Source organism: Pan paniscus, chromosome 8, assembly GCF_029289425.2.
Source record: "Pan paniscus chromosome 8, NHGRI_mPanPan1-v2.0_pri, whole genome shotgun sequence".
Classification (NCBI taxonomy): Eukaryota; Metazoa; Chordata; class Mammalia; order Primates; family Hominidae; genus Pan; species Pan paniscus.
In genome coordinates, this window is record NC_073257.2 from 59,053,618 (window position 1) to 59,071,721 (window position 18,104).

The window sequence follows — 18,104 nt, forward strand, 5'->3', positions numbered from 1 at the left end:
TAGACTAAAAATACAAAAATTAGCTGGGCGTGATGGCACGCGCCTGTAGTGCCAGCTATTCGGGAGGCTGAGGCAGGAGAATTGCTTGAACCTCAGATGCAGATGTTGCAGTGAGCCGAGATCACGCCACGGTGCACCAGCCTGGCGACAGAGTGAGACTGTCTCAAAAACAAAAAACAATTCCAATTGGAGAAGGGCTCTGGCAAGTGGCAAGTCTGAAGGACACAGTTTGTAAATCACAAACATATAATGATAAAATCCTTCTCAAAAACAGTCTATACATGTTAAACATGAAACAGCTTCACCCACCCAAAACAAAATCACAAGGTATCAATTATTAGGCTTACTAGTTTTCTGCTCCATACAAAACTAATGTATTGGGATGCACAGATTACAAGTAGTTCCTGAATAACAGATACGTTCTTCTTTTTTTTTTTAATTTTTATTTTTTTGAGACGGAGTTTCACTCTTGTTGCCCAGGCTGGAGTACAACGGCATGACGTCAGCTCACTGCAACCTCCGCCTTCCAGGTTCAAGCAATTCTCCTCCCTTAGCCTCCTGAGTAGCTGGGATTACAGGTGCCCGCCACCACGCCTGGCTAATTTTTTCTATTTTTAGTGGAGACGGGGTTTCACCATGTTGGCCAGGCTGGTCTCGAACTCCTGACTTTAGGTGATTTGCCTGCCTCGGCCTCCCAAAGTGCTAGGATTACAGGCATGAGCTACCGCGACTGGCCTAACAGGTAAATTCTTATATAGAGAGCACGGTCTGAGGCAGAAGTTCATCTTTTTTAAAAAAGCAACTTTTCTAACAGCATGTGACTATAGAGTAGGAGATGAAAGGGTAATTTTGGTGCACAGAGATATAAGGGGATGAGAAGGGTGGAGACATCAGGGTCCTGCAGAACTTTACATAGGTGATATTTACACCCACACAAGGGAATGAACACCGACCTTTCAAAAGCTTTTCCAAAAACAGAAGAGGAAGGAACACTCCTCAACTCATTCCATGAGGCTAGAATTGTCTGGATACAAAGACTAGACAAAGACATCATAAGAAAACGATAGATCAGTGTCACTTAGAATAGCATTAAAAGGAATACAATACTTAGTTGTAAGACTGCTACAATGAGAACTACAAAACATCATTGAAAGAAATCAGAGACCTAAATAAATGGAAAGACATCTCATATTCAGCATTGGAAGGCTTAATATGGTTGAGATGGCAATACTGGTCAGGTGCAGTGGCTCATGCCCATAATCCCAGAATTTTGGGAAGCTGAGGTGGGAAGATTGCTTGATTCCAGGAGTTCGAGACCAGTCTGGGATACGTGATGAGACCACGTCTCTACAAAAAATTAAAAAGTTAGCCAGGTGCAGCTGCGCACGCCTATGGTTCTAGCTACTTGGGAGGGTGAGGTGAGAGGATTGCTTGAGCCCAGGAGGTCAAGGTTGCAGTGACTGCTGCCTGGTACTCCAGCCTGGGTGAAAGGGCAAAACCCTTTTGGGGAGGGTGGGGAAGATGGCAATACTCCACAAATTGGTGTGCAGATTCAATGCAATTCCTATCAAAATCCCAGCCTCTTTTTTTTTGTTTTGTTTTGTTTTGCAGAAATTTACAAGCTGATGCTAAACACACATGTGATAGGATCAGGGCTCAGGCTCAGGTCTGAGCCTCAATCTGACACTCTGTGTGGAGTGTCAGGAAATAACAGATAAATAACATCGAATTTGAAGGTTTGCCGAGAAGTGAGAGAAAAAACTCCCTTTGCCTGCCTCCTAGGCTTCAAAGCTGTCTGGGCCAAGACGTCAATTTAGCTGCATCATGGGTCAATGAGGCCTTTGCGAATTAGGCAAATAAATCAAGTTACTAGAGTTTAAGCTGTGTTTTCTTTCAGTATTCCAATGAATCAGTTTTTGACCTTTGGAATTATTAGGTACTTGTCAAGACTGATAAAATTTAGCTGGAGATATTGCAGATATGGGCGATAAATATGACTGAATAAAGTCTGAAACCATTCAAGACTATAAAATGTGTTTGAGATTTAGGCGAAGAGGAAAGACCTTTTGAAAATTATGAAGGCTATTAACAGGCTGAACATGACTTCAATTCACCATATCTCAGAATCGGTAGGTACTCCTATAAAAGTGTGAGTGAGATAGTTAACTCATGTTAACAGGCTCCGTGTAATGATGCACAAATTCACAGTAGTGCTGGGTATGCGGCACGTCAAAGGCCCAAATGCCTTTTATTATGAAAGACAGGCCAAATCTAGTCAAGTTTTAGAATTACCTATACTTACTGTATTTCTATATTAGGTTATTTCATGACATTTATTTCATGACTTTTTTCCTAAAAATGAATCTGAATAGCTTTATTTCTTTTCTCTTTCTTCTTGAGATGTGGTCTTGTTTTGTCACTTAGGCCAGAGTGCAGTGGCACGATCACAGCTCATGGTAGCCTCAACCTCCCAGGCTTAAGGGATCCTCCCATCTTAGTAGTTGGGACCACAGCCATGCACCATCACGCTTGGATAACATTTTCATTTTTTGTAGAGACGGGGTCTCACTATATTGCCTAGGGTGGTCTTGAACTTCCGGGCTCAAGTGATCCTCCCACCTCAGCCTCCAAAACCTCCAAAAATGCTGGGATTACAAGCACCAGCCACCATGCCCAGACTTTATAGTTTAATTTCATAGGCATTTGTCCATGGTGGGGGAAATGCAGAGAAAGAAAGTAGAGAAAAATACACTTTATTTCCTATTTAAGTAGACCTTATTTTGTTTAACTATACTGATACTGATAGGGCAAGTATTATATTATTAAGTAACTATTAACATTCTATTAACTATACTGATAGGGCAAGCATTTTATTAAATAATTATGTATATTCTATTCAAACAAATTAGAAGCCTTCTAGATTAAATATATATATATAGAAAGGTTTAAACTGCCTGAAAATTAGAAGGTAAATGACAAATATTTACATATCATAGAAAAGAATGTTCAGATCACACACAAAGAACATATAAACACAGATAATAGTAAGATACGAAGACATCAAGCAAACGAAGATTAGTGTCTTCAAAAATGTTGTATGTTTGGCAAAAGCTCCTATAACAAATAGTAGGAGGCCGGGCATAGTGGTTCATGCCTGTAATCCCAGCTCTTTGGGAGTCTGAGACGGGTGGATCACCGGAGGTCAGGAGTTCAAGACCAGCCTGACCAACATGGCGAAACCCCATCTCTACTAAAAATACGAAAATTAGCTGGGTGTGGTGGCACATGCCTGTAGTCTCAGCTACTTGGGAGGCTGAGACAAGAGAATTGCTTGAACCCGGGAGGTGGAGGAGATTGCACCACTGCACTCCAGTCTGGGAGACAGAGTAAGACTCTGTCTCAAAAAAAAAAAAAAAAAAAAAAAAAAAGATTTTTTTAGATGTTCCCACTTTATGCCAAAATCTATGTGGCTACACATACCAATAAAGCCCTTCTTTGCTACCTCCATGGTGAACCTCCTTGTGATCTTTTCCAATTCATTATCCTGTAAAATAAGAAAACAATAAAAATAAAAAAAGATATAAAAATCGCTTGAGATTATAGCTAGCATCTTATTTTCTATTTATAGTACATTTTCATGTCTTCTCATCCTTAGAACAACTCATAAAGTAGGCAATGCCATTTTAAAGGTGAGAAAATAAGGGATCAAAAAAGTAGGTTATAAAAACAAGATAGTAGAACTAGGACTCAAATTCCCATTCTATTAATTCCCCACTGAAAAATATACTAAATCTTAACTAAGATTAATTGTAATATAATTATATTCCATCTAAATGGTGAATTTTAAAGAGAATAAAAATCATATCTGTTTATGTTTGTATATAGATAATTTAGTATTATGTAAAGCATTGTGACAACCAGTTTGAATTTACTTGGAACTGACAGGATAAAAAGTAAGGTTTTTATTGTCTTAGTTAAGATATTTGTCACTAGTATGAGATCCTGACCTAAAAACTTCAGATCACAGTAATACTTTTCTTCTTTCTTTTTGAGACAGAGTCTTGCTCTGTTGCCCAGGCTGGAATACAGTGGTGAAATCTCGTCTCACTGCAACCTCTGCCTCCTGGGTTCAAGCAGTTCTCATGCCTCAGCCTCCTGAGTAGCTGGGATTACAGGTGTGCATCACTATGCCTGGCTAATTAGATCACAGTGATTCTTTTTTTTTTTTTTTTTTTTTGAGACAAAGTCTCGCTCTGTCGCCCAGGCTGGAGTGCAGTGGCATGATCTCGGCTCACTGCAAACTCCACCTCCCGGGTTTACTCCATTCTCCTGCCTCAGTCTCCTGAGTAGCTGGGACTACAGGCACCCACCAACACGCCCGACTAATTTTTCGTATTTTTAGTAGAGACGGGGTTTCACTGTGTTAACCAGGATGGTCTCGATCTCCTGACCTCGTGATCTGCCTGCCTTGGCCTCCCAAAGTGCTGGTATTACAGGCGTGAGCCACCGCACCCAGCCAGATCACAGTACTTCTTAAATATGGGTATAGGTGTCTAATAATATGAAGATATTAATTACCTTTTAAATAAGAAAATAATAATACAAAAAGCAAAAAAAAAAAAAAAAAACACAAGACTCATAAAAACAAAACCAAACAAAACAGAAAATGATAAAGGATATAGATATTAAGTAGGTGACCTTTATATGGCAAAACACTCAATGAGTTAATTCTTTACTTTTTTCATTCCATTTGAAAAGCAATGGGGACTATTGATTTCACTGATATGGGGGATACAGAGAAGCCCAGTAATTTCAAGTCCTTCATAAATGCACTGTGTGCACAAATATCACTTTGAGGCCGGGTGCGGTGGCTCATGCCTGTAATCCCAGCACTCTGGGAGGCCAAGGTGGGCAGATCACCTGCGGTCAGTAGTTCAAGACCAGCCTGGCCAACATGGTGAAACCCCCTCTCTACTAAAAATACAAAAATTAGTCAGGCATGGTGGCATGCACCTGTAATCCCAGTTACTGGATCAAGGAGAATCGCCTGAACCCAGGAGGCGGAGGTTGCAGTGAGCCGAGATCGCACCGTTGCACTCCAGCCTGGGCGACAGAGCAAGACTCTGTCTCAAAAAGGCAAAAACAACAACAAAAACAAATGTAACTTTCATACTTATGGTATAGTTCTTGGGATAGATCTTAACACCAGCTTTAGCACCCCCAAACGGCACATCTGAAAGAGAAGGTTGATGGTTGCTATTCCATATAAAGGTTAAAAAAGTAAAATGACAGAAAGTGCCACACAATATTAGAAAAACGTGTGATGCTTTAAGCTTGAATTTCTGAAAGTTCAAGAAATAAACCTACCATCGTTTTCTCAACTGTACTTTAAACACCATTTATTGAACAGGAATTGTTCAATAAAATTGGCTAGCCAAATTCTAATATATATATATATAAAACATAAGAATAATTAACCAATAATAATAAATACTTAAACCTCTAATCCATAGATTGCAAATGCAACAATGATAGCTTATTTTCTTGGGGAACAAGAGTGGGTGGGGACAGAGGGAACGGGAACAGGACTTTTGCTGAAAGGAGGGATGACAGGAACACAGGGCTGTGGGTGAAAAGAAGAACAAATAGAAGAAACAGCAGAGAAGGCGGCTGGCTTGGGTGGGGCGGGCGCCTCCCTGGCCCTGCTCCAGGACTCAGGACTGGGTCCCGCCTGGGCCGCCCCTCCTGCCAAGCCCCTGGCCTCTTCCCAGGGTGACTGGCCCACTCCTAGACCCTAGGACATCTGAAGGGCAGGGGTCCCAACGGCCTGAGAGGGTATGGGCCAGGAGCAGCAGGCTGACCCATCTGGGCCCAAAAGCCACCTGTGTTTGGGGGCTGGAATGCTGTCTAGAAAGACGGCGCCCTGGGAAAGGGGCGCACGAGAGTTTCTCTCCTGAGAGGCCCCCATGCAGGTCGGGTCAACAAGGGGGATTTATCTGCCTTGAGGCAGCGCTCCCTAAGTGAAGCAGGCCTACCCCAGAAGCACAGGGGCTTGGCTGGCGCCTGAACTCCCTGTGCGAGGCAGCACCTGCTCATGGAGCCCCTCAGCCTGCAGGTGCACACCTGGTTTCCAAGTCCTGCCTGGGGCCTTGCTAGGTGGGGGATGGACCTGGAACAGGACCCTAAGCCCATCCCCTCCTCATACCTGGCGGTCCAGGGCTCCCCGCCCAGTGGAGCCAGCACAGGCTAGCCAGGCCCCCCTCCTGCCTGACCCCCGGAGGCCAAGCTCCTCTCCTGCAGTAGTGCCGCCCTGCCAGTCAGGTAGCTCTGGGGGCAGGGGCAAAGGAGAAGGGAGGGCCGCAGCCCTTTGGGAATGGCCTTTCTGAGGCACTCAGTGGCTGGACTGGGGCTCTGGCAGGAGTTGGGGCATTAATAACACCCCCATCCTCCCCTGGGCTCCGCCTCATCTGACCCTCCAGAACCCCCTGCCCCAAGCCCCTACACACTCTGTTCTATTCCTCAGCCCCTCTCAACGCCCTGGCACCATGGGGCCCAATGCATGTCCTCCCCTGAGAGGGAACAGCTCTGGGGCAACGGGCAGCGGGGTGCCCTCCCTGCCACCAAGATTTGGTGCCTAGAGCTGGTGGAGGGCTGGCCGCACCTCTCTGGGGCACACCAGGTCCTGCTCCCCCAGCCTATGGCTTTGGGGCGGAGCCCGAAGGGAGAGAGCAGGGGCGGTGGGTGGGGGAAGAAGGGGGTTTCTGCGGCTCAGTTTGTGGCAAGAAAGTTTTTTTTTTTTTTCAACTTTCTCTTGTGTAAAAAGTTCACGAAAGCTCGGCAGCCTCTGCAAATGTCAGCAGTGTTTCCTGGGGCGGGGGAACTGGGAGGGGCCCCAGGCCTGGCCTGCAACTTGCGACTGAAGGTGGCCTCTTATTGCTTAGAAACGTGTGTTTCGGTTTAAATACCAGACAGTAAAAATAGAGCTCGAGGACCACCCGCACTGTTGCCAAATCAGTGCCAGAATGAACAGCTTAAATAAATAAAAAATCGAAATATTTACTTCTGGATAAAAATCGCAGTAAAACCATTTGCCTTTCTTTGCATTATATATAATATATATTTATAACTGCCCAGCTGCGGGCGGCGGAGCCGAGGGCAGCGCAGGGGTCAGGACATCTCGATGACCTCCACGCTGCCCGAGAAGCTCCCCTGCTTGCCCAGGGCGGCCAGCTCCTCGCCGCGCGCGCGCCCCTCCACCATGCCCTCCTCGAACTCCATCTGGCAGCTGCAGCACTTGAACTGCGAATCCGGGGCCAGCTCGTCTGACCAGCTGGTCCGCGCGTCCCGGGCTCAGCCCTTGCTGCCTCCCGCCGTGGCAGGTCGCTGCAGCCGTTGGGTTCCGGGGCGCCCGCCCGGCCGAAGGGCGCAAACAGCACCCTGCCCGGCCCTTGCACGCCCTCGGGGCTGAAGCACCAGGGCACGTCGGGCGACAGCGTGCCCAGGGAGTCGAGCGGTGGCGTCCAGGCTCCGGGGCTGGCCGGCTGGCCAGGGCCCGGCAGCCGCGTAGCCGAAGTTCAGGCCGCGCGCAGGGTAGCGCGCCGGGCCGTGGGCGTGCCTGGGCGCGCGTCCGGGCAGGGCGAGGGCAGGCCCAGCGTGGCCCCGACTGGCTGTCCAGCTTTCAGAGAGCTTCGGGGCCTCGCCGGGGTCGCTGGGCCCGGGCCGCCGGGCCGCCTGCTGGGGGCGTAGGCCGACTTGATGTCCAGAGAGAAGGAGGGCTTGAGGCGGCTGGTGTCCTGCAGGTGGTCCGAGGAGAGGCGCAGGCTGCGCAGGCCCTGCTGCAGCGTGCTGGTGGCCGTGGGGGGCGCCGGTGGCTTCCTGCCCGCGCTCGGGCCGCCCTCCCTGGCAGCCGCACTCCTGGTGGCAGCGGTCTCTGAGGTAGGTGGTGGCAGCCATGGCAGTGGGGCCCCGGCCGCAGGGCTGGGGGGAGGCTCCTGCATTCCTGAGGGGGTGCCCGCGTCGCCCTGCACGGCGGCCAGCAGCTTCGGGCTGCTCTGGTACTCCAGCAGCTGGCCCAGGAAGTTGAAGTTGGGCGAGATGGACGGGCGCTGGTCCTTCACAAACCTGTAGGCGTCTTCGGAGGACATGCCCATGGTCTTCATGATGTAGGCGATGGCGATGGTGGCACAGCAGGAGATGCCGGCCAGACGGTGGACGATGACTTGGCAGCTGGACAGCTTTGCTTTATCGACGAACTCGATGGACTTGTCCAGCCAGGGCAGCCGTTTTTCACAGTAGTTGTCGTTGATGGGGACCCGCAAGAAGTGGCTCTGGTAGATGAAGTCAGGCTTGGGGCAGGAGTTGCTGGCATAGAGGACGTAGCTTATTCCATTCTGCGTCATCAGATCCTTGTTCAGGACGTCTTCCTGCGAGCCCAGGTAGAGGTGAGGCAGGATGAGGGTCAGGCCCACGCTGGGCACGAGCAGGCAGGACTGGGAGAGGCTCATGGGTAGCAGGGCAGCAGGCTCGCCCTCGCAGAGGTCGGGGAAGCAGGAGGAGAAGGTGGCGAAGCCCCCCGTGATGATGGCCACGCTGTGGAAGCAGCCGGCCACGCTGTGGAAGCAGCCATCCAGCTTGCTCAGCAGGATGGAGAGGAAGCTGTCTGCGGCCGCGTGCTCTGGTCATAGACCACCACGTCCTGTGGCTCAGTGGCCTCCACCTGGCTGCGTGCGGCCGGCTGGATGAACTCCGCAATGGTCACCTTGCCCTTCTGCAACCGCCACTTCACCAGCTTGGAGCAGCAGATGTTGACGGAGCTGAGCACATGCCAGCTGTTGTACTCCAGGAAGGAGTGACTGTCGATGACCAGGCCCCCCCAGGCCCGCCCCGCAGCAGGCTGGCCAGCTTCTTGGCGTCCATCACCTTCCTGGGGAGCCGGTCCCCGGCCATGATGGGGCAATGGGTCTTGGGGAGGGTGACCCCTGAAGTGAGGAGGGGCTGCTCCGACGGCCCAAGTGTGGCCTCGCACTGGGAATAACCTAGCACATGATGCCGGACCTTGCTTGCGCTCACCTCGGGGGTGCTCCGGGGACCCGCACCGCGCTCAAGGCGCCCGCTGTGCAGTCCATGGGCCAGGCGGGGGCCCACGCAGCTGGGGCGGGGGCTGGGGCTCTAATATATATTTAATCAGTGCTCTTCACCACTTTAAAAAGTTAATAGCTTATTTACTCTCCTTCTACTATAATTTGGTCTTATTTATAGAATATGTTGAGGAATTGAAAACAAAGATCTAGACTTAAAATCCAATTAGCTCCCTCCCGTAAAAAAATCCCTCCCGTAAAAAAAGGCTATATCTTAATTTAGAGTAATTGAAAAATGATGCAGGTCTTAAAGAGTACAACTTAAAAAAAATCAGTTCTGATAAGGTATATTTCTATAGCATCTTAACAGTAACATGTGTGTAAACATATTTCCCCAGAGTTCTCATTAGGTAGCAAGAAAAGCGATCACCTACCAACCACTGCACACTTGTATGTCATCAGAGAAGCCAAAGCTTTTACTTCATCTACACTCACATCAGTGCTATAACGGATACCTGGTGGTGTTTTTTAAAAAATGTGTTGGGGTGGGTGAGAAAGAAGGGGATATATTTAGAACAAATTTCAGTAAGTTTCAAAAAAGAAAGCTACAAATTGAAAATATCCACTTTTTACATTTTATACCCAAGCTATGTCCAAAAACACTTGAAGCAGCTCATACATCAGAACACCATAAAAAATGAATATAAAACGTTTAAAAAAGCTGCTAATAACAGTAACTATGATTTCACAAGACAAAAATCACCCTGCAATGAATTTCTGTGCACTTTCCAGAAGGCTTTTTTATGTCCCTTTTACCTTTGGTTTGGGTGACCTGGTTGCAGGGAGTTCAAGAATTCAGCTTGCTTTTTTGGGGGGTGGGTAGGGGTGGGAAACAGGGTCTTGCTCTGTTGCTCAGGCTGAGCGTAGTGGCACACACACCGCTTACTGTAGCTTCAACCTCCTGGGCTCAGGTAATCCTCCCACCTCAGCCTCCTGAGTAGCTGGGACCACAAGTGCATGCCACCATGCCCAGCTAATGTTTGAATTTTTTGTAGAGTCAAGATCTCACCATGTTGCCCAGGCTGGTCTCAAACTCCTGGGCTCAAGTGATCCTCCCACCTTGGCTTCCCAAAGTGCTGGGATTACAGGGATGAGCCGCTATGCCTGGCAAGAATTCTGCTTTCTGATAATTCACAAACATGGCAATGAATAGTCACCAGGTTCAAAATACCGTATGTCTAAACAGAGGTTTTGGCTTCAAATGGGTATATTGAAAGAGATCCTTACCTGTTATTCTCCTCACCCACTGCCAACCTCTTTCAATTTGAAGATGAGAAAGCCATTTTCCCTTCCTGAGGTTGAGTGATTCCCTTCACCACTTCTGCAAGAAGGGGAGGTAGCCAAGCAGACAGGTACTAGTGCCCCTGTATCTAGTAGCCATTACGTGTTGGTATAGGGTATACAGAAAGTGGGGATGCCCACTGCTTTGGCTTTGGGGGGTCTTGGTCAATTACCCTTCCAAGTTTTGGAGTGCTAAGCCACCTTTCTTTCTCTATAATCCATTGCTTCTCAATCCCAAGGAGGAAAGTCTGAGCAGGGTTGATGTTTGACTGCACAGTGCTTGGGGCACTGGGTGTTTGTGTGTGAAGTTTACCCACAAGAAGCTGCAGCATTTTTTCTACCCTCCCACTCTCAACAGATTCAGCCCCTCTCGAGGGGCTGGGTACGATTTCCACTGGGAGTCACAGGTAAGTAATGGGAGCCTCAGGGACAGCTCTTTTAAAGAATTCTGAGAATAAAAGTTTTTCAGATAGAAAATATACAATATCTCAGGGACTGGCAGTTTGAGAGAACTTCCCTAGTCAATTTTAAAAGCTAGCTTTTTTATATGTTTCTGAAAACATCAACCTTAATATTAATAATATTTTAAGAGAATGTATTTATTATACAGATCATAAAGAGCATATTCTAAGCTGAACATATTTATTTGGTCTACTGTAAAAACAAATTATATTTAGGGGAGTATGTGCTTACAACTATATCTTGTATATAATTGATTCTCAAATTGTGAAATAAATGTACTCATTAAACTTTTAGAATGCAAAATTACAGGTAATTTTTCTAGCACACAGCAGATATCTGTATAGCTCACTCCCCCATTTCATTCAGGTCTCTGTTAAAAACTTCATTCTGAGAGGCTCTCCCTGACCACTGTATTTAAAAGAGCACCTCTTTCTCACTCCCACTTTCCTGCCTCTCCTACCTTACTTGTTTCTTCATATCGTTTATTATTACTGACTTTGCATTATACATGTGTTTAGTATCTGGCTTCCCTACCTGGCAAGTTAGCACCACGAGGGCAGACTTTGTTATGTTCACTGCTTTAATTCCTGGTTCCTACCATAGAAAATGGCATACATTAGGCACTCAAATACATGCTGAATTAATATACGAATATTCTGACTCTTAAAATTTAAAAAAGAAAGAAAAGCTATGGCCACAAAAAATTTTGACATACATGTACTTTTAAATAACTTACCATAAGCCTCCATACATATCATGAAAGGACTCAGTATACAACATTGGGGATGGGGGTGACGGGGAGATGATGGTCAAAGGGCACAAAGCCTCAATTAGACAGGAGGAATACGTTTCTTTGAGATAAATTGCACAGCATGGTGAATACAGTAAATAATAATAGATTACACATTTGGCCCAACATGGTAGTTCACGCTTGTAATCCCAACACTGGAAGGCTGAGGTGGGAGGATCACTTGAGCTCAGGAGTTTGAAACCAGCCTGGCCAACATAGTGAGACCTCATTTCTACAACAACAACAACAAAAAGTACTGCACATTTCAAAATCACTGAGTAAATTTCAGATGTTCTCACCAGAAAAAATGATAATTATTTGCAATTGTTTCCAGTGGTGAACAGGTTAATCAGCTTGACTTAATTATGTAATGTTGTATTCATAAATCATAAAATTACTTTGTACCTCATAAATATATATCTACAATTTGTCAATTTACAATTTAAAAAATAAAAAAATTGAAAGGCTTTCCAGTCAGATGAGGCCCACAGAAAAGGAAAAAAAAATTGTAAATAATATTAAGATGAATCCTTTGTATCTTAAAAAAAATTGAGTTGGGTGTGGGGGCATGTGCCCATAGTCCCAGATGCTCAGGAGGCTGGGGCAGGAGAATCACTTGAGCCCAGGAGTTGCAGGCTGCAGTGAGCTACGCTCAGGTCACTGCACTCCACCCCAGCAACAGAGCCAGACCTTTTCTCAAAAAAAAATTGTTTTAACACTAAAATGTGCTTTTCAAATTATTCAAAATGCTTCTAAGTAATACCACATATTTAATGATAACTACACTAAGCCAGGAAAATAGTCAGGCGCTGTGCCCAGGCGACCCAGCCTGCACCATCCGCTTGCATGGAGGGGTGCTAATGCCGCCCTCCTACGATGGGCGTCATAACTGCGAGGAACATCGCACATGGGGAATCTGGCACGGTGCCCTGCAAGTGGTCAAACAGGCAAATCTCAACTGTTACCACTGCTATAACAAGTATTACAAAGCAATGGTATGTAACAAAGCAATTAAAAAGTCTAAACTGACAGGAGTTTGAACAAATGACTTAAACCTTGGTTTCATTACTTCTACATAAATTCACGGGAAGTGGTAAAACAATGTATTAATTAAGAACTAGTATTTCTTCTCCCACACATAAATCACTTTTTTCATTGCTCTTTTAGAGCCTGTGGAAGTCATCACTACATTATTTTTAATTTTCCTTGCTTTCTTAAGTGGAGGAAAAGTTACTTTCTTTTAACTTAGAAACTTAAAAATTTTAACTTGCATTTAGCAGGGAGCTAAAAACTGCTGGAACCAATGATATTCATAAATCAAACAGAAGCATTCAATTGGCATGCCTAATATTCTAGAAATAGATGTTACTAAAAATTAGGAACCAGACCCCTCCTTCCACACAACAGTGTAAACAGAATGTCCATTTTATCATAAGTCATGGAATGATATGAGTCAGAAACTGTGTGTGTATAACAAAAGACATGTTCCGCTGGATGGAACCCAGGAATTCTTGTTTGTAAAGTTAAATTTTCTTTCCCGGCTACACCCATTTAGAGAGCTCAACCTGCTAAACAGTGAAGAGAAGCAGTTTCACAAATTACCTCTCACACCACAGGCATTTTCTGTAGGCTATGAACCAATAAAGGTTCAGTGAATGGAAGTACAGGAGGAGCTATAAAGAAAGTACCAGCTTAGTGGAAGAAGCCCTGGAGCCAACAGAGTAGGGACAAGGAGGGGATAGAAGTGAATGCAAGTGATATTGCCTGGGCTAAAGAAGAAACATTTTCATTTTAAATTTCTAGTTAACCAGTGATACACACATGTTTTTAATTCTAGAAATTGGCAAATACCGAGTACTGGGATACCTAAACTGTTAATCTGAAAAACAAAAAATTTTAAAGTTGCACCCATTAATAAAATACTCTGCAGCAATACTTGAGACAAAACAATCTCCAATAAGACACAATGTACCCACACAGAGAAAAAGCCAGTTACTCTTCCTTCTCTGGGTTTGGAAACCAAAGATAACTATCAAAAATATACTGTCACCTGAAAATTCTTAACTACATTCTAAGGCACATTAAGAGATTTAAGTAAGGAGGCCGGATGTGGTGGCTCACGCCTATAATCCCAGCACTTTGGGAGGCCGAGCTGGGCAGATCACTTGAGGTCAGGAGTTCGAGACCAGCTTGGCCAACATGGTGAAACCCCCATCTTTACTAAGAATACAAAAATTAGCTGGGTGTGGTGGCATGCTCCTGTATTTCCTAGCTACTCACGAGGCTAAGGCGGAGGTTACAGTGAGCTGAGATTGCACTACTGCATTCCAGCCTGGGCGACGATTTGAGACTCTGCCTCAAAAAAAAAAAAAAAAAGTAAGACCCCAAAAAGGAAGGTACTCTACTTAATGGATTGGGAAAAATTAGCACAACTGGAGAATGTGAAGGACAAAATGATGTGACATATACATACAAAGTTCTGAAAGGCAGGGAAAGCTTAGCACTTTTTAATGCCCATTCCCATTCAAATATACTCAATTTGAAGTTGTTCAATAAAGTCAAATAATAGGTAAATACATATGCATACAAGAAAATCAGAAAATCTTAAAATATTTAATCCAAAATGAAGCAAGAAGGATCTTATGTGGTCTGAATATTGTCACTTTTTATAAAACCAAGCCTTTCCTCCTTCAGCAGAGAAGGCTGAAGGTGAACAGGACCAACAGAGATCAAACAGGGGCACAGAACAGAAAGTAGGGGGAGGAAGGAAGAGATGTTTTATTCCAGAAATGGAGGAAAGTAAATTATATTTTTGTATCCCAAAGTCTTAGAGGGTTAGGCATGGTGGCTCATGCCTGTAGTCCTAGCACATTGGGAGGCTGAGGCAGGAGAACTTGAGCTCAGCTGTGCGAGACCAGCCTGGACAACAATAGTGAGATCCATCTCTACACACCCACACACACACACACACACACACACACACACATCTTAAAACTCTGTTAGACTCCATTGATGCATTACTAGTGTTTGGGATCAACTGGCTCTTTGGTCAACTGTGCTAGTAGGAATGAAGGTAAATAACTTTTAGCAAAGAGCAGGAGTCCACGGCTGGCTAAGCTAGATAGTGAATGGGCTTGGTACACAGGTGTCGGCCACAGAGCTGATGCCATTAGAAACATGGCCTAAAAATCAAGGCCACCCTGCTGACAAAGTAATCTGTGCATCCAGCTCACCAGAGGAAACTGAAGACACACCACCCATGACGTTTATTATTTATCTATCTCAGAAAAGCTGGAGGAAGGGCTAGGGATAGAATGACGTATGTACTACAACGGGAACTTTTAAATCATTCCTTCTATTCTGAACAGAAACCAACTAAACAGTTATTTTATGTTAACTGGTAGCCAGATGTTTCCAAAGAATATTAGTGAAATGCAGACATCTGCAACTATATACAGCACAAAGCACTGATCTGATTTTTAACTTAATTACCACAGATATTCCTTAGTATGCTCAAGTCTAATGAGCAGTGCATGCTAAGTTTCTCTAGGAGAAATAAAAATCAAAAGCAAAAACTAGCTTAAGTTGCTATAGTGATGAAGAAAACAAACCAGCTCATTACTTTAAAAAAGATTCAGTGAAAACCACAATTGACTAAGCTTGAATTTTTCTTCCTTTTCCTAGCTGACTCAAAAGCAAACACACAAAAGCCTCCAGCTAGAGTCACTGTTTTTTTTATAATTAATCATTAACAAAACATTTATGAAAATTCAAATGGTTTTAAAATTACTTGAACCTGTTTCTCTTAATAGGGTTTGATTTATTCATCAGAAATCTGATTTCCAGCTGTACTCTCTCACTTTTCAGCAACTATTTATAAAATAACCAAGAGTTCTACCACAAGCACAGAACCCCCAGAAAAGCAAAAAGGCCTCAGAACAACTCTTAATATTCATACGTTAACACTCTTGCCACTTACTCATCAGATCATATTTTTTCACTTAATATTAATGTACTTTCTAATCCACAATAATGTAGCGTAACTTAATTTAAAATGAGGAGAGGAAGGTTAGAAGCAGGGAGGAACTATTAATGACCACCCATAAGTAATGACCATCTGAAATACTATGTCTCAGATAAAAATTCAGACATTCAGCATGGGGAAGGAGCACTGCATATAGGAGCTAAGAAAAAGTACACACTTTAGGCTGGGTGTGGTGGCTCATGCCTGTAATCCCAGCAGTTTGGGAGGCTGAGGCAGGCAGATCATTTGAGGTCAGGAGTTCGAGACCAGCCTGGCCAACATGGTGAAACCCTGTCTCTACTAAACATACAAAAAAATTAGCTGGGCGTGGTGGTGCACGCCTGTAATCCCAGCTACTGGGGAGGCTGAGGCAGGAGAATTGCTTGAACCCAGGAGACAGAGGTTGCAATGAGCTGGGATTGCACCACTGCACTTCAGCCTGGGTGACAGAGTGAGACTCCATCTCAAAAAAAAAAAAAAAGAAAGAAAATAAAAATTATACTTTAATTGCTTTAGCAGCATCAATGTACTGTTCTGTATAAAGTAGGCAAATACCATCTTAGATTTTTAATTCATTGTCTAAATCTTTTATTTTAACCTGAATAAATTTTGAAAAGACAACTAAGCTTTCTGGGAAGCAAATATTTAGCTGATATTGGAAAAATATAATGTAGTGACAGATGAAGAAAAAAAGGAAAAATACTTTTTTTCATTAAAAATTTAAAATTATAATACATATGTATGTATTTCTGTCAAAATTGAAATACAAAAAGAAATCTGAAGACTCCCTTGACTACCACTTGTGACCCCAGTCTTCTCTAAGTGTGTATCCTTCCAAATCATATTCCCTGCAGTTATATATGTACATATCCATAAAACATACAGCTTTCTTTTATGTTAGGTATTTAACTTACAGCCTGATGGATGAAAGATTATGCATTAAAAGGGGAATCTTGTTAATTTTTTTGGTAGATTCTTTTATTCTGATCTTGATTAACAGTAAACTTAGTTGCACTTTCACACCAAATACCACTTGGAAACAGAAATGATGCTAGTTAAAATGGCGAATATAAAGTTGGACTTAGTAAAAGATAACAGTAACTTGTTATTAAAAACTTTCAAAGGGATAAAGGCTTGAAACCTCAGGTATCCAGTTTCATGTAAATTACTTACAAGTCTAGGTGATATTTGAGATGGGTCTTAAGAGAGGAAGAGGAATCCTAGGGAGGGGGAGGCGAGGCATGGACAGGCAGAAGGACTGCACTGTGCAAGGGCATGATGGAGAGAAGTACATGCCTAGTTTTCCAGTTTTCATGAGGATAATTTTACACCAGATCTTCTTTATTTTAAAAATCCAATCCTTTTTCTTAATAACCCCTGTCTGTCCCTGATACCACCATTTTTTTCTACCAGTCTCTCAGGCTAGAAATTTTGTAGTTATCTTTGCCTCTTCTCTCCATCCTGTAAATCCTACCTGTTGGGAATACATTACTGTCCTTTCTTCAAAATGTTTTATCTGTCTTTTCTTTTTCATTCTCTGCTATTAACTATAACTTCATTCTCAGTTCCACTGCTGCCTAGCTTTCTGTGTCCTGCTAGGTTCATCATTATCCATCCAACAAACATAAAAAGAAAACTGTTTCTACTCACACACTTCTGAAACCAAATGTGTGGGTTTTCCACACTAAGCAGTTCTCCAGTTCTCTGCAGATACAAACTGGGTGTCCTGCAATTCACTTCTGAATTGCCATCAACTAAGATCATAAGACTGCTGAGCAGTTGGTTTGAGAAGGAAGATTCTGAGTTCTGTAGGGCATATCACTTTGGAAATGTCCATTAAACATCCAAATGGATATCTCATGGAGGCAGCTGGAGTTCAGGTTAGAGGTCTGAGTCACTGATAAAACTTTGGGAGTTGTTGGCAAATGATAGCGTATTGGTCAGAGTCCGATTAGGAAAGAGAAGCCACACAGTCATTTGAACAGGAAAAGTGTACATAGGGAATTGTTAATTGCAACAGGGAAGTGGAGTAACCAGGCACAGACTAGTAGGAAGTATAGGAGGAGCAGCTACTAGTCTAGGGCTGAGGTAGAGAACTCAGGAGAGTCCTCCCCTCTTAGTGCCCTGCCCCTGCACCTCATCAGAGGAACCCAGCCATGGCCCTCTGCTTGTCAGGAGAGTCACCGATGCTATACCACTGGAACTTACTAGAAATACTTCCTTAGGTGCTGGGGAAAGGATTGGTGTCTCAGAAGAGTTACTCTATAATAAAACTGCCTGGAGCTGGTGGGAGGAGTGGGACCTGCTAGGCACCGGCCACTGTGTCCCTGGAGAAGTCAACCGCCTGCAGGAGCCAGGCGAGGGAGCATAGGAGAACCAGTAGCAAAGACAGCTTTCACCTACAAAGTCT

General features: G+C 44.4%; 2 protein-coding genes and 2 pseudogenes across 8 annotated transcripts in view; 2 read left to right on the forward strand and 2 right to left on the reverse strand.

Moving 5' to 3' along the window:
• TIMM23 (translocase of inner mitochondrial membrane 23) overlaps positions 1-18,104 on the forward strand; it is a 253,508-nt gene that overhangs the window by 205,181 nt on the left and 30,223 nt on the right. The gene's annotated exons all lie outside the window — the stretch shown is intronic.
• LOC100969124 (anthrax toxin receptor-like) overlaps positions 1-18,104 on the forward strand; it is a 748,177-nt gene that overhangs the window by 58,291 nt on the left and 671,782 nt on the right.
• On the reverse strand, positions 5,424-7,121 carry LOC134731130 (uncharacterized; annotated as a pseudogene).
• On the reverse strand, positions 7,130-8,946 carry LOC100990458 (dual specificity protein phosphatase 8-like; annotated as a pseudogene).